Consider the following 16,400-nt stretch of genomic DNA (forward strand, 5'->3'; position numbering starts at 1 on the left):
CAGAGACCCAGGAGAAGCCATATTCCTCCTCAGCTAGACAGTCCCCATAAAGAAGAAGATATAAAGAAGTGCAGAAGACAAATTCCTGCCACAGTTTTAGAGCTAACAAGCAGACGTCCTTTCCTGCAAGCTCCAGGTTTATAGAGCAGAAGATTCATTCATTGCCAAAGCCTGCTGGGACCTAAGACCAAAGCTGTACATTGCTTGGATGAAAGTTTCTTCAGTAAAGACAAGTTTGAACTTTACCAAAGGTCTGGATATCAATTTCTGCTGCAAAATTCCTCTATTACTCCTACTATCACTACACTCAATTTATTGCAAGTGAGCCAAGAGTCCAGCCGTACCCAAGTAGAAGACACTGTTGACACCATTATCAACACCATACAGAGACATTATACGCAATCACACCACTCTGGCATTCCTAGCCTGGGACATGAGTTATAACACCTTGGGAGGGTCCTGTGATAGTACCCTGCGCATGCTGCAATTGGTGTCACGACAAATACAGAACATTAAACAACCCGTTTTTGGCCACTGCACATTGATAGAGTGTAATGAAGGAGGAGATTGGGGTGAATACTTTAGCGCAAGTTTGGGTGATTGAAACCTATTTCCCTGACGAAGCTTGAGGCGAAACCCGGGTCGGGCGTGCACAAGAGTGCTGTGTTTTACCTTTGACTTGTCTATACTTTTATGGAAGTTTGTGAGTATAATAAATACCTGTTCATACATACATTGGAGACGGTGCTTCACTATTAGAGCAAACTCCTTGTAGGATCACCATATTGTTTTCTGGGGACCTTCAATGTTATTGCTGTACTCTGTGCTTTCCTGTGTCATTACATTAGATAGTTAGTTAGTCAGTTAGCTTATATATATATATAATACAGATAGTTAGTGGGAGATAGTCAGTGTAGGTTAGATAGTGATGTAGTGTAGCTACTATTAGAGGTTGTAGCGTGATAAAGGTTCTGCTGTCCATACATACATAGTGAGGTGATGTCACAAGTTCACAATAATACTTAGTGCACCAATCTTAAAGGCAACCTGTCACCAGGATTTTGTGTATAGAGCTGAGGACATGGGTTGCTAGATGGCCGCTAGCTCATCCACAATATCCAGTCCCCATAGCTCTTTGTGTTTTTATTGTGTAAAAAAAACGATTTGATACATATGCAAATTAACCTGAGATGAGTCCTGTCCCTGACTCTTCTCAGGTACAGGACTCATCTCAGGTTAATTTGCATATGTATCAAATCGTTTTTCTTTACACAATAAAAGCATAGAGAGCTATGGGGACTGGGTATTGCGGATGGGCTAGCGGCCAACTAGCAACCCATGTCCTCAGCTCTATACACAAAATGCTGGTGACAGGTTCAATTTAAGAAGTTCCTGTGCTCTTCTTTAACTAGGAAACAATAGAACATTTGTTGTATGTCGGCAACTACAGCAATAGATTCTTTACGGAATCTGAGAAGTGTGTTGTTGAGATCTGGTCCTGTCAAAAGAACATCATTGAGAGAGACTCCCTCATATTGTGAACTGGAGTCAAATACTACTCAGATTTTTTCTGGCTTCTTAGCGTGGTAAACACCAAATATTGGTAGGTACCAGCATTCTTCCTTTTCCTTTAGGGGTGGAGCTACTTCTGCATGACTGTTCTCGAATATCTTGTTCATGAATAAGAAAAAATGTTCCATCAACTCTGGTCTTTTCTGAAAGTTGCATTTGAGTGAACAGAAGCATTTAAAGGCCTGATCCCTGTTATTGGGAAGATGGCGTCTCTGTGTTTTGAAAGGCAGTGGTGCCACCCAGGTGTTCATTTTATCCTTGAGGAATCCTTGCTCCATTATGTTTAAGAAGGCCTCATCTTCAATAGAGGGGGCTGTCTTGTGGTCTTCCTCTTTCCTCTGGAGCAATGTGCACCCCAAGTGGTCTTGGTCTCCACCACAAGAATGATTCTCGATTTCTGTAAAGTCAGGATGTATCACACTTGCATGCTTCTCTCATACAAGGAATCTGTTAGGACAAGGCTGAAAGAGGGATGGATGTCCATTCTCTAAGGTATTCGTGTAAAGACAATTCACTGTGTTTGGCGGTGAACATTTCCTAGGCAAACATCACCTATAATGATCCACCCCAGGTCAAGCTTCTGAGCATATGGAGAACTGTGAGGACCTTCCCGCGACAGGTGGCATTAGATTCAGTGAGACTGGCAACACGTGGTTGATCTGACAGGTTTATCCTGTGGATCAATAGCTGTATGTGTTGTTTCTGGTATGACCACACCCCTTGCCTAAGGTGTTGTTAATGTGTTCATTTAACTTTCCTTATTTATAGCTGCCTCTACCACAATGCTGTGCGGCTTATAGCTTCAGTTTTAGTTTTCTGATTTTTGTAGTGTGGATCTCGGTGGAGTTCCTGGTGCTTTCATTGCTCATTTGAAGTTAAGTCTTTCCTTTCCCTTTTGTATTTTGTTTGGGTTCTGTGTGTTGCATTTCACTATTGTTTGTATTAGGCCTGATGGAGACTCTTGTTTGTCCTTCCTTTTGGAGGAACAGGTAGTCTCATCCCTGCCATTAGTACCAAGGTCCTATAGGGCTAGATAGGACTTTAGGTATTTTTGTGTATGAACACACATACCTCTGGGGTCTGTTCATACTGGTAGTCAGTCAGGATTTTGGCTAGGGTTTCACTAGGAGGTGTCCATCTTCCTTCCCTAGTTGTCAGGCCTGATTCCCTGTTCCCCCCTTCCCTCTTGCTCGGTGTGGTGTTTCCCTCCAACACTGAAGAGTGACATTATAAACCAAAACCGTCATTTTTTTTGCTATTGTGCAGCCATAGATCCTATTGCTGCACTAGCAGGTCAGCTGCAAGGGCTGTCTTTGAAGTAGCTGACCTTCCCACAACTGTCTCGCAGATGCAGAGACCAGAGGCTGCTGGTCCTAGTCATGGTGGTGGTTACCTAAAGTTGCTCTACCGGACAGATTCTCTGGGGGACGTGATAATTTCATTTTCTTTAGGGAGGCGTGCAAACTGTATTTTAAGCTACATCCATACTCATCTGGGGATGAGAAACAGCGAGTCGGTGTAGTTATTTCCTTGCTTAAGGGGGATGCGCAGTCATGGGATTTTTCTCTGCCAACCAGATCGCAGTCTCTCCGGTCGGTAGATGAATTTTTCTAAGCTTTGGGTCTTATCTATGATGATCCGGATCGGACCTCTCTAGCCGAAAGCAAGCTGCGCGGCCTTAGTTAGAATGGTTCTGCCCTTCGTAGACAGTTTTGTCAGGGGTTATCGAAGCCGCTGAAGGACGTCTTGACATTTTATGAAACCCCAGTGTCTCTGCAGGCTGCTATGTCTCTGGCTATATGCATGGATATAGACACATGAGAAAGAGATCTAGGGGCCCCCACTCTCAGAATGTACTATCATATGATGTATCGTCCTCCTCTGATACTTTGGGTGAAGCTAAGCCTGGGTTTATGTCTGGGCACGAACCCATGCAATTAGGGAAAGCTACTCCTGGATCCGCTTTTAAGCATACTGGTAATAGGAAGGGAGTGTGCTTTATCTGCGGACAAAAGGGACATTTTATCAGAGAATGTTCATGTATTCAACAGCAAAAAGAAAAAAGAGGGACATTTAATTCCCATGTGACTCTTGGAGGGGTGAGAGGAGAGTCAGAAAATGTGCCTTTGTATTTTACTGGTAGTACCTGATTTCCCCTGGCTTCTGAGGTGGCGATAGAGTCAAAAACTGTGAAGATTGAGGTGTTTATCGACAGCGGGTCCGTGGTTAATCTGGTTGATGCTCAGTTCATTCGTATGCACGTGTTGTCACCGAGTGCATTAGAAAAAAAACATTTCTGTTTTTGCTATTCTGCATTAGTGTTGATCGAGCACCGAAGTGCTTGGGTGCTCGAGTAGAACACTTTGGGATGCTCGGGTGCACTACAGAGCACCCGAGCACAATGGAAGTCAATGGGAGAACCCGAGCATTAAACCGGGCACCCTCTGCTCTGAAGAGGGGAGGGTGTCTGGTTCATAGGAAAAGGTCATAAATTGATGGAAACACCACTGAAATGGTTCTGGAACAGCATGGGGAGGATGTGTGAATGCATCTTGGACTCCCAGGTCGATGCTGGGAACGATGTTGTCCGAGTAGTACGTCACTTTTACTGACAATAATACGCACCAAACCAAAGAAAATATCGAATTTAGATGAAAAATTGTTAGGAAGCATTCTTTCCTGTAATATTACTTGTATATAAAGTGTAAGTGCTGCCAAAAATTACAAGGAAGAGGCACTCCGATACAACCTGTATATCACATAAAGGAGGACCCCATTCACATTATAGTACAATTGTTCAGTTAGTGGGACTCCTACACTCATAAGCCTATGCACTAAGGGAAAGGGCTTCCAAAATTTACAAGGAATCGGCACTCCAATACACCCTTTATTACACATAAAGGAGGGCATCATACACATCCTTGAAAAATTATGAATGATTGTCTGCTGGTGACTCTCAAAAACATTAGGAGCAAGGCCTGTTGGTGACCCTCTAAAACATTAGGGGCAAGGGCCTGCTGCTGAGTTGACCCTCTAAAACATTAGGGATGAGGGCCTGATGCTGATCTAACTATCTAAAAAATTAGGGGTTAGGGTCTGCTGCTAATCTGACCTTCTAAAACATTAGGGGTGAGGGTCTGCTGCTGAGCTGACCATCTTAAATATTAAGGGTGAGGGCCTGCTGCTGATCTGACCATCTGAAAAATTACAGGTGAAGGTCTGTTGCTGAGCTGACCATCTAAAAAATTAGGGGTGAGGGTCTGCTGTTGATCTGAACATCTTAAACATTAGGGATGAGAGTCTGATGCTGATCTGACCATCTAAAGAATTAGGGGTGAGGGTCTGTTGCTGAGCCGGCCCTCTAAAACATTTGGGGCGAGGGCCTGCTGCTGATCTGACCATATAAAACATTATGGGCAAGGGCCTGCCTGCTGGTGACCCTTTAAAACATTATGGGTGAGGGTCTGCTGCTGAGCTGACCCTCTAAAACATTAGGAGCGAGGGCAGCCTAATAAGCATGTTGATATGAGGGAGGAGGAGGACAAGAAAAGGAAGATTGAACCATATACCCTTTTTTGGGGTGGAAGGGGTGCATGGGAATCCAGTATATTCAATACACCATAAAAGCCACATTTAAAGTGCCTTTATGCTCAGCCGCTTTCCTCTAGCGGAGTAGAGAGGGCAGGGGCAATCCAGGCCTTGCTCATTTTGATAAGAGTCAACCTGTTAGCATTTTCAGTTTACAGGCGGATGCGCTTATCAGTTATTATGCCCCCAGCAGCACTAAATACCTGCTCTGACAAAACGCTGGCATCAGAGCACCTCCAAGGCATAGAGCGCCAATTCATGCCACGTGTCCAGCTTGGACGCCTAATAGTTGTAAGGCACAGAGGGATCACTGAGGATGCTGATACGGTGTGCTATGTACTCCTTCACCATCTTCCAAAACTTTTTTCTCCTTGTGACACTAGGCCAGACATTAAGTTGAGGGTGCTAGCAGGGTGTCATAAAACTGTCCCAGGCCTTGAAGAGGGTTGTCCTGCCTTTGTTGGAACTGCTGTGTGTTCCTCTCATCTCACCTCCTTGGTTGCCCAAAGAACTACGTACTCTGCTGCCAGCGTTGTCAGCAGGAAGTTTTTGGAGCAATTTTTCCACAAGGACCTCCTGGCATCGTACCATTTTGCTAGTCCTCTCCACCACAGGAATGAGAGATGAGAAGTTCTATTTGTATCGGGGGTTGAGAAGGGTGAACAACCAGTAATCAGTGTTGGCCAAAATGTGTATAACGTGAGGGGCAAGGAAAAGGCAGCATAACATAAAGTCAGCCATGTGTGCCAGAGTTCCAACAGACAAGACTTCGCTGTTTTCATCAGGAGGATGACTCTCAATCTCCTCATCCTCTTCCTCCTCTTAGGTCCACGCTGAACAGATGGAATAAACCTGCTATGGGTACTACCTGCTGTAGCAGAGGAAACCATCTCTTGCTCCTCCTCATCTTCATCCAATTCGTGCTGAGAAGACGAACTGAGGGTGGTCTGGCTATCACCTTGTGTACTGTCCTCCCACATTTCCACCTCTTCCACATGCAAAGCGTCCTCCTTCATTGTGAGCTGCGAGCGTTTCAGTAGACACAGAAGTGGGATGGCTACGCTGATAATAGCGGCATCGCCGCTCACCATCTGTGCTGATTCCTCAAAATTGCATAAAACCTCACAGAGGTCAGACATCCATGCACACTTGTCGCTTGTGAAGAGCGGAAGTTGAGTGGAAAGGCGACAACCATGTTGCAGCTAGTATTCCACTACTGCCCTCTGCTGCTCACAAAGCTTGGCTAACATGTGGTCAGTGAGCTGAAAATTGCAAGCGCGGCTGCAGCGTTGCCAGACCGGCGGCAGCTGTAGATGACTTTAGGAAATGGGCACACACGTGGCGCACCTTCACCAGTAGCTCAGGCAAATTGGGGTAGGTTTTGAGAAACCGCTGAACCACTAGCTTGTACATGTGGGCTAGGCATGCTATGTGTGCGAGCTTGCCGAGCTCCAAAGCTGCCACCAAGTTACGCCTATTATCAGACACAACGATGCCTGGTTGTAGATTGAGTGGTGAGAGCCACAGCTCAGTCTGGTCCCTTATACCCTGCTACAGCTCTGCAGCGGTGTGCTGTTTGTCACCTAAGCAAATTATTTCAGGACGACCTGTTGCCGCTTCCCCACTGCAGTGCTACACTGTTTCCAGCTAAAGACTGATGACTCACAAGATGAGAATTCAGATGTGGAAGTGGAGGAGGAGGTGGAGGAGAAAACGGGGAGTTGCAGCCACTAATGAAGGTGGTGGCGGAAACCCTGATAGAAGTAGGGCCTGCAATCCTTGGCATCAGTAGCACCTGGGCCATCCCAGGGTATGACTCACTCCTGGCCTCCACAATGTTTACACAGTGTGCCATCAGCACTTGTCCATGTGTCAGTCGTTAAGTGGACCTTCCCAATAACTGCATTGGTCAGGACACGGGTGATGTTACGGGACTGGTGTAAGGCGGGGATGGCACACCAAGAAAAATTGTGGCGGCTTGTGACTGAGTAATGAGAAACCGCTGCTGTCATCAGGCTGCGGATAGCCTCAGTGTCTACAAGCCTAAATTGCAACTTTTCCAGGGCCAGCAATTTGGAAAGGTGCTCATTTAGTGCTATGGCCTGTGGATGGGTGGCTGGGTATTTGCGCTTTCATTCAAAGGCCTGGGAAATGGAAATCTGTACGCTGAGCTGGAACACAGAAGAGGATGAGCAGGCTGATGGTGCTTGCGAAGGTACAGGTGCAGGGCGGGAGGCATACGTGCCTACGTCTTGGACAGGGGATTGGCCAGCACGTAACACAGGGAAAGAGGAGGCAATGGTGTGACCCGCAGGCACTGATTGTGGACCCAGGTGTTTGGCCAACCTATTAGGGTGCTTTGATGCCATGTGGCAGATCATGCTGATGGTTGTGAGGTTGCTAGTGTTCATGCTCATTTTGGTATGGCACAGGGTGCAAATGACAATTATTTTATCGTCTGAACTTTCCTCAATAAAGCGCTATACTGCAGAACACCTACCCCTTGGAAATGGAGATTGCCGCTCCAGGGAACAGTTGAGGGCCTGTTTAGTGTGGCCCGCCTTCGCCATTTGCCACCCCACTGCCTCTTCCAGCCTGTTGCGGTGCTGCGGTTCCCTCTATTTCTTTATATCGATGTCCTCGCTCAGCTTTACACATTCCCAGGTTGGGTCAGTGATTTCATCGTCCACCACCTCCACCTTCCCCTCTGGTCATCCTCCTGACTTGTTGACCTAACAAGAACCTCACTTATTTACAACTGTGACTCATCCTCATCATCAACCTCTTGAGACACTAATTCCAGTTGACTTATTGGCAACTGTGTCTCATCATCATCAACCACCTCGTGAAACACTAATTGCCGTTCCCCACTGTCATCTATTGACTGTGGGTGCTCCAGAGTTTGGGAATCAGTGAACAAGATCTCATCATGTCCCTCTTTAAGCATGCTTGTCGATGTCACTGATATTTCGGATGCGCTTACGTTATACTGGAGATGTAGCGCAGGTAATGTCGCTGTCACCAGGGGTGAAAAAATTAGACTGAATGTCACTGATATTTAGGATGGGCAAACGTTACACAGGCGATGTAGCACAGGAAATGTCGCTGCCACCAGCAGCAAAAAAATTACACTGAATGTCACTAATATTTAGGATGCGCTAAAGCTATACAGGAGATTTAGTACAGATAATGTCACTGTCACCAGCGTCGAAAAAATTACACTGAATGTCACTGATATTTCGGATGTGCTAACGTTATACTGGAGATGCAGCGCAGGTAATTTTGCTTGCACCGGTGCTCAGACAATTGCACGCAATTTAGCGCAGGTTGCACTAATAATATACAGTATATGGCAGCCAAATAAAACAATAGTCTTTAAAAGGACTTAAGCGAACCCAAACTGTAAAGTTCGGGTTTGTACCGAACTTTAGGATTTTGGGACCCTCGACCCGAACATAAACTTTTCAGGAAAAGTTCGGGTTCGGTGTTCGGCGAGTTAATGACGCTTTTTGAAAGGCTGCAGAGCAACCACTCAACAAGCGTTTAATCAACAAGCAATCAACAAGCGGTTATAGAAGCCATAACAGCCATGCCTACAAATGGCATGGCTGTGAGTGGCGAGTGCAGCATGTGACCCAGCCTCTATATAAGCTGGAGTCACATAGCGCTGCACGTCACTCTGCTCTGATTAGTGTAGGGATAGGATGCTGCTGCTGTGGGGGAGAGAATAGGAAAGACTCTTTAATCAGAAGTGCTTGTTAACTCAGCGATCTACATAGATTTTGTGTTTTGGGTGCAGTGCACAATCTTTTTACCCTGCCCTAAGCCCAGTGACAAAGAAAAATAACTTCTATCCGTCTGTTAGTTAAGTGGGTGTCGGCGGCCATTTTATGCAAGTTCAGTGCACCAGCACAGCATATGTGCATTTGTGACAGTCAAATACAAGCTTGAAATACTGCAATTATATTCTGGGTTTAAAAAAATCACTCATTTTTTGCAATATCCTAAATCCCTGGTGAGTTTGCAGCATTTGTCAGTGTGAAATACAAGCTTGAAACACTGCAATAATATTCTGGGTTTCTAAAAACACCCATTTTTGGCAATACCATACATCTTGGGCCTATGCTGAATTTGTTAGTGTGAAATCCAAGCTTGAAATACTGCAATAATATTCTGAGTAAAAAAAAAAAGAAACACCCATTATGGGCAAAATACTCAATTTGCAGCCTTTGCTGCATCTGTCAGTGTGAAATACATGCGTTAGATACTGATGTTATATTCAGTTATCTAAAAAAACACCTATTTTGGGCAAAAATACTAAATTTGTGCTGTTTGCTGCATCTGTCAGTGTGAAATACAAGCTTGAAATACTGCAATAAACTAGGTTTAAAAAAACACCAATTTTTGGCAATACCCTACATCTGGGGCCTATCCTGCATTTTCAGTGTTAAATACAAGTTTGAAATGCTGCAATAATATTCTGTTATAAAAAAAACACCAATTTTTGGCAAAAAAATTAATTTGTGGCCTTTGCTGAATCTGTCAGTGTAAAATACACACGTTAGATACTGCTGTTATATTTTGATATTTAAAAAAACAAACATTTTGGGCAAAATACTATATTTGCAGTCTTTGCTGCATCTGTCAGTGTGAAATGCAAACGTTAGATACTGCTGTTATATTCTGCTATTAAAAAAACACCCATTTTGGGCAAGATCCTAAATTTGCGGAGAATGAGGAGAGCGTCAAATAAGGGATGTGGCCCCGGTCGTGGTGCTGCTGGTGGAGCTCCTTTGAAGGGAGAGGACATGGTCGATCTGTGCCAGTTACACGCACAAGTGAAACACCTTCCTTAGGTGTGAGTAGGCGACAGAACCTTCAGCGTTATTTGGTCAGGCCTAATGCGGCTCTACGAATGGTGAGGCCAGAACAATTACAGGCGAGAGTAGATTGGGTTGTTGACAGTGCCTCCAGTTACTTCACACTGTCTCCCACCCAGTCTCCTGCTGAAAGATCAGAGATGGCACCTGCAGCCGATGTCCATCAGTCTTTCACCTCACCCCCTTGCAAATCAGCCAAGCAGTCTGAGCTCAAAGTCATGCAGCAGTCTCTTCTGCTTTTTGATGACTCTGCTAGCAGGGTTTCCAAGGGCCATCCACATAGCTCTGCCCCAGAAGTGGAATAAAATTGAGTGCACCGATGCCCAACCACTTATGTGTCAAGATGAGCACATGGCAGGAGTACCGCAGCACGTCTCGGATGATGATGAAACACAGGTGCCAACTGCTGTGGCTTTCTGCAGTGTACAGACCGAAAAGAAGGGCAGGGGTTAAGACTGGGTGGAAGACGATGTGGATGACGATGAGGTCCTCGACCCCACATGAATCAAGGTCATGCAAGTGACCTGTGTAGTTCGGAGGAAGAGGTGGTGGTCACACAGAGCCACCAGCACAGCAGAAGAGGGAGCAGGGTGCAAAAGCGGAGCGGCCATCTCCTAGACAGTATGCCTGCTACTGCCCAATGCAGCAAGGGACTGAGCACACCAAAGCCAGCTCCAAGGAGTTCCCTGGTGTGGCAGTTTTTCAGACAATGTGCTGATGACAAGACACGAGTTGTTTGCACGCTGTGCAATCAGAGCATGAAGCGAGGCATAAATGTTCTCAACCTGAGCACAACCTGCATGACCAGGCATCTAAGTGCAAAGCACGAGCTGCAGTGGAGTAGACAACTCAAAAACCAAGAAAGGTCTCTGGCTCCTCCTGCTTCCTCTTCTGCTTCAGTCGCGGCCTCTTCATCCTCCTCTGGAATGACAGTGGCACCTGCCACCCCGCAAATAGAGGATCTGCCAGCAACACCACCACCTGGGTCACCAAGCATCTCCACAATGTCCCACAGAAGCGGTCAGCTCTCCATCTCCCAAACACTGGAGCGAAAGAGGAAGTACCCCCTACACACCCGCGATCCCTGGCCCTGAATGCCAGCATTTAAAAAATACTGGCCTTTGAAATGCTGTCATTCTGTCTGGTGGAGACGGAGAGTTTAAAAAGCCTTATGGCGGTGGCTGTCCCACAGTACTTCGTGCCCAGCCGCCACTACTTTTCCAGATGAGCCATTCCTTCCCTGCATAACCAAGTGGGGGACAAAATAAGGTGTGCACTGCGCAACGCCATCTGTGAAAGGTCCACCTAACTATGGATACACGGACCAGTAAGCTCAGTCAGGGACGTTATATATCTCCCTAACAGCACACTGGGTAAATGCATTGGCGGCTGGGCCTGAGGCAGATAGCAGTTTGGCACATGTCCTTCCACCCCCAAGGATTGCAGGGTGCTTCAGTTTGCCTCCTGTTGCTTCCTCCTCCTACTCCGCTTCCTCATCCTCTACCGCCTCCTCATCCGGTCAGCGTAACACCTTTACCAGCAACTTCAGCATAGCCAGGGGTAAACGACAGCAGGCAGTTTGAAAACTTATCTGTTTAGGGAGAAGCCCCACACCATGCAGGAGCTGTGGACAGGCACAAAACAACAGTGGTTGGTGCCAGTGAGCCTCAAGCCTGGCCTAGTGGTGTGCGATAATGGGCGAAATCTCATAGCAGCTCTGGAACTAGCCGGTTTGATGCACATCCCTTGCCTAGCACATGTGCTGAATTTGGTGGTGCGGAGATTCCTTAAAAATTACACTGACATGTCAGAGCTGCTGCAGGAAGTGCGGGCTGTCTGTGCGCGCTTTCGGCGTTCTCAACCTGCTGCTGCTCGCTTGTCAGCGCTGCAGAGTAATTTCGGCCTTCCTGCTCACCGCCTAATAAGCGACGTGCCCACAAGGTGAAACTCCACCTTGCACATGCTGGCCAGACTGTGCGAGCAGCAGCAGGAGATAGTGGAGTTTCAGCTGCAGCACGCAAGGGTGAGTCTGCGGAACAGAACCATTTCACCACCAATGAGTGGGCCTCCATGCGAGACCTGTGTGCCTTGTTGTGCAGTTATGAGTACTCAACCAACATGGCTAGTGCGGATGACGCCGTTCTCAGCGTTACTAGACTTGACAGCGGCGAATCAATGGATGTCGTGTATCTGGACTTCTCCAAAGCATTTGACACTGTACCACATAAAAGGTTAGTATATAAAATGAGAATGCTCGGACTGGGAGAAAATGTCTGTAAGTGGGTAAGTAACTGGCTCAATGATAGAAAATAGAGGGTGGTTATTAACAGTACACTCTCAGATTGGGTCACTGTCACTAGTGGAGTACCTCAGGGGTCAGTATTGGGCCCTATTCTCTTCAATATATTTATTAATGATCTTGTAGAAGGCTTGCATAGTAAAATATCAATTTTCGCAGATGACACTAAACTGTGTAAAGTAATTTATACTGATGAGGACAGTATACTACTACAGAGCGATCTGGATAGATTGGAGGCTTGGGCGGATAAGTGGCAGATGAGGTTTAACACTGACAAATGTAAAGTTATGCACATGGGAAGGAATAATGCAAGTCACCCGTACTTATTTAATGGTAAAACACTCAGTAACACTGACATGGAAAAAGATCTAGGAATTTTAATAAACAGCAAACTAAACTGCAAAAAACAGTGTCAGGCAGCTGCTGCCAAGGCCAATAAGATAATGGGTTGCATCAAAAGGGGCACAGATGCCCGTGATGAGAACATAGTCCTACCACTTTACAAATCGCTAGTCAGACCACACATGGAGTACTGTGTACAGTTCTGGGCTCCTGTAAACAAGGCAGACATAGCAGAGCTGGAGAGGGTCCAGAGGAGGGCAACTAAAGTAATAACTGGAATGGGGCAACTACAGTACCCTGAAAGATTATCAAAATTAGGGTTATTCACTTTAGAAAAAAGACGACTGAGAGGAGATCTAATTAATATGTATAAATATATCAGGGGTCAGTACAGAGATCTATCCCATCATCTATTCATTCCCAGGACGGTGACTGTGACGAGGGGACATCCTCTGCGCCTGGAGGAAAGAAGGTTTGTACACAAACATAGAAGAGGATTCTTTACGGTAAGAGCAGTGAGACTATGGAACTCTCTGCCTGAGGAGGTAGTGATGGTGAGTACAATAAAGGAATTCAAGAGGGGCCTGGATGTATTTCTGGAGCGTAATACTATTACAGGCTATAGCTACTAGAGAGGGGTCGTTGATCCAGGGAGTTATTCTGATTGCCTGATTGGAGTCGGGAAGAAATTTTTATTCCCCTAAAGTGAGGAAAATTGGCTTCTACCTCAGAGGTTTTTTTTGCCTTCCTCTGGATCAACTTGCAGGATGACAGGCCGAACTGGATGGACAAATGTCTTTTTTTGGCCTTATGTACTATGTTACTATGTATTCCACTTCTATGCCCCCTTGAAAAAACAATTCGGGCGATGATGGAAGAGGATGTTGCACAGGAGGAGGAAGAGGAAGAGGGATCATTTCATAGGGTTTCAGGCCAGTCATTCACAAGTGGCTCCGAAGGGTCGGTTCCACAAACATCCGGTACACAATTGTCTAGCCAGGGCACAGTTCTGGAGGATGAGGAGGTGGAGAATGAGGAGGAGGAGATGAAGGAGGAGGAACTGTGTTCACAGTAGGGTGGCACCCAGACCAGCTCATGGCCATCACTGGTGCGTGGCTGGGGGGATACAGAAGACACCGACGATACAACTTCTACAGAGGACAGCTTGTCGTTGCCTTTGGGCAGCCTTGCATACATAAGTGATTACATGCTGCAGTGTCTCCGCAATGACCGCCGAGTTGCCCACATAGTAACTTGTGCTGATTACTGGGTGGCCACACTGCTGGATCCCCATTACAAGGACAACGTACTGTCCTTAATTCCATCACTGGAGCGTGATCGTAAGATGCGCGAGGGCACAGTAGAAGCACAAGGCGAAGGCAGAGGAGGAGGAGGATGTCACCAATGGCTGTAATATACCCCTGCTCTACCTAGCAGATGGGTAAATAAATTTCTCTGATTTTTCTGTTACATTCTCAGGTGAAATTCACCAATTTTCGGCTGTGATATACCCCTGCCCTACCTAGTAGACAGGGAAAAACATTTCACTAATTTGTCTGTTACATTTTCAGGGGAAATTCACCAATTTTTGGCTGTGACATACCCATGCTCTATCTAGGAGACAGGTAAACAAATTTTTCCCTAATTTGTCTGTTACATTTTCGGGGGAAATTCACCAATGTTTGGCTGTGATATACCCCTGCTCTACCTAGTAGACAGGTAAATAAATTTCACTAATTTGTCTGTTACATTTTCGGGTGAAATTCACCAATATTTGGCTGTGTTATACACCTGCTCTACATAGTGGACAAGTAAATACATTTGACTAATTTTTCAGTTACATTCTTGGGTGACATTTTATTATTTTTGCTGTGAATAAACCCCTGCTCCGCATAGCTGACAGGGACCGAAATTTAAAAAAATAATCTTTTCCATTGGTGGGTGATATTAACCCATTTTTGGCGATGAAAAACCCCTGCTCTGCATAGGTGGCAGGGAATTAAATTTAGAAAATTTGTTTTAAATTGACGTGCGACCCCTTCTTTCATTCGATGCTTCAACTTTAACAACTTGTCCCACATTTCCGCTCGATCACATTGGAGCCATTGACCTCCTTTGGATGTGGTATCTCTTTCTCAGGCTCCCTCTCCGGCGTGGAACCCTAATTCGCCGTTAACCGTGATCAACATGGTAGGTGCAGAAAAGAACATCAAAAGTTGATAGAGAAGAAATCCAAAGGGATCGTAGGACGTCACGGGAACGTGCGATCAGGCAGAAGTTATCTAGAGTCAACAAAGCTGCAGCAGGGCCTCGTCTAACGTTTCCAAATCCAAAATACCCCAGTGACATTTCCTATAATTTTTTATTAATCATTCCAATAACACGGCATCTTAAGAGTCCTGTATTGTTATTTATCATCACTACCTCCCCGAGAGTGGGTAATTGCCGCACTCCCCCTCCTTTACTTTAAAGGTTCAGCTTCAATAATTTGTCCCACATTTCCCACATTTCCGCTCGATCACATTTAATTTCATACATTGACATCACTTGGATGTGGTTTCCCATTCTGAACCCTGATTCGCCGCTAACCATGATCAACATGGTAGGCGCAGAAAAGAACATTTAAAGTTGATATAGCAGATATCTAATTGGATCGTGGACATCACAGGGACGTGTGACATGGTGGAGCAGTATGTGTGCACACGCCTACAGGTACTAACTGATGGGTCTGCCCCTTCAACTTCTGGGTCTCCGAATTGGGCACATGGCCTGAGCTTGCCCTTTACGCCTTGCAGGTGCTGGCCTGCCCTGCAGCCAGTGTATTGTCTGAACGTTTGTTTAGCATGGCTGGAGGGGGTTATCACAGGTTATATTTCCCAATGTTTTGGGGTGTACCCTAATTTAAACAAAAAAAATAAAAAATAAAACCAAAAAGCAGTGTAGGCTACCTCCTACACCGCTGCTTCCACCTACACCGCCACATCAACCGTCTCCTCAATCTCCTACTTCATATGGACCTCGTCCCCCAAGATCAAGATTTTTTATTTTTATTTTTACGTATTTTATGTTATTTTAAGTCATTTCCATATCCACATTTGTTTTCAGAGCACTTGCCATGCTCTTAACCACATGTTGATGCCATTTGCTGCCCTCTAGCCCTTTTCATGACTTTTGTAGAGCCATTTTAGTGCTCCAAAGTTCGGGTCCCCATTGACTTCAATGGGGTTCGGGTTCGGGGTCAAGTTTGGGTACCGAACTCAAACTTTTTTGTGAAGTTCGGCTGAACCTGTCAAACCCGAATATCCAGGTGTCCGCTCAACTCTAGACACTATATGTAAATCATCTGGAGTATTGCAGCATAAAAACAGGCATGAAATATTTATCAAATGCAGAAATACAAGTTATTTTTTGGACACAGTGAGACACATATATTGAACAGAGGAGGTGTAAATGGAATTCATGCTTTAATAAACGTGTCTTAAAAAGAATGTTTTAACAGAAAATGGCTATTTTTTAAAATTACATTTTTATGTTAAACATATATAGGGGGTCATTTATCAGACTGGTGTAAAGTTGAACTGGATTTTTTGTCCATGGCAAGCAATCAGATTCTACCTTTCATTTTGAACAATAAAAGGAGGAATCTGATTGGTTGCAATGGGCAACTAAGCAAGTTCTACTTTACACCAGTTTGATAATTGATTCCCATATTTTTTTTA

The sequence above is a fragment of the Bufo gargarizans genome, chromosome 2 (assembly GCF_014858855.1).
Source record: "Bufo gargarizans isolate SCDJY-AF-19 chromosome 2, ASM1485885v1, whole genome shotgun sequence".
NCBI lineage: Eukaryota > Metazoa > Chordata > Amphibia > Anura > Bufonidae > Bufo > Bufo gargarizans.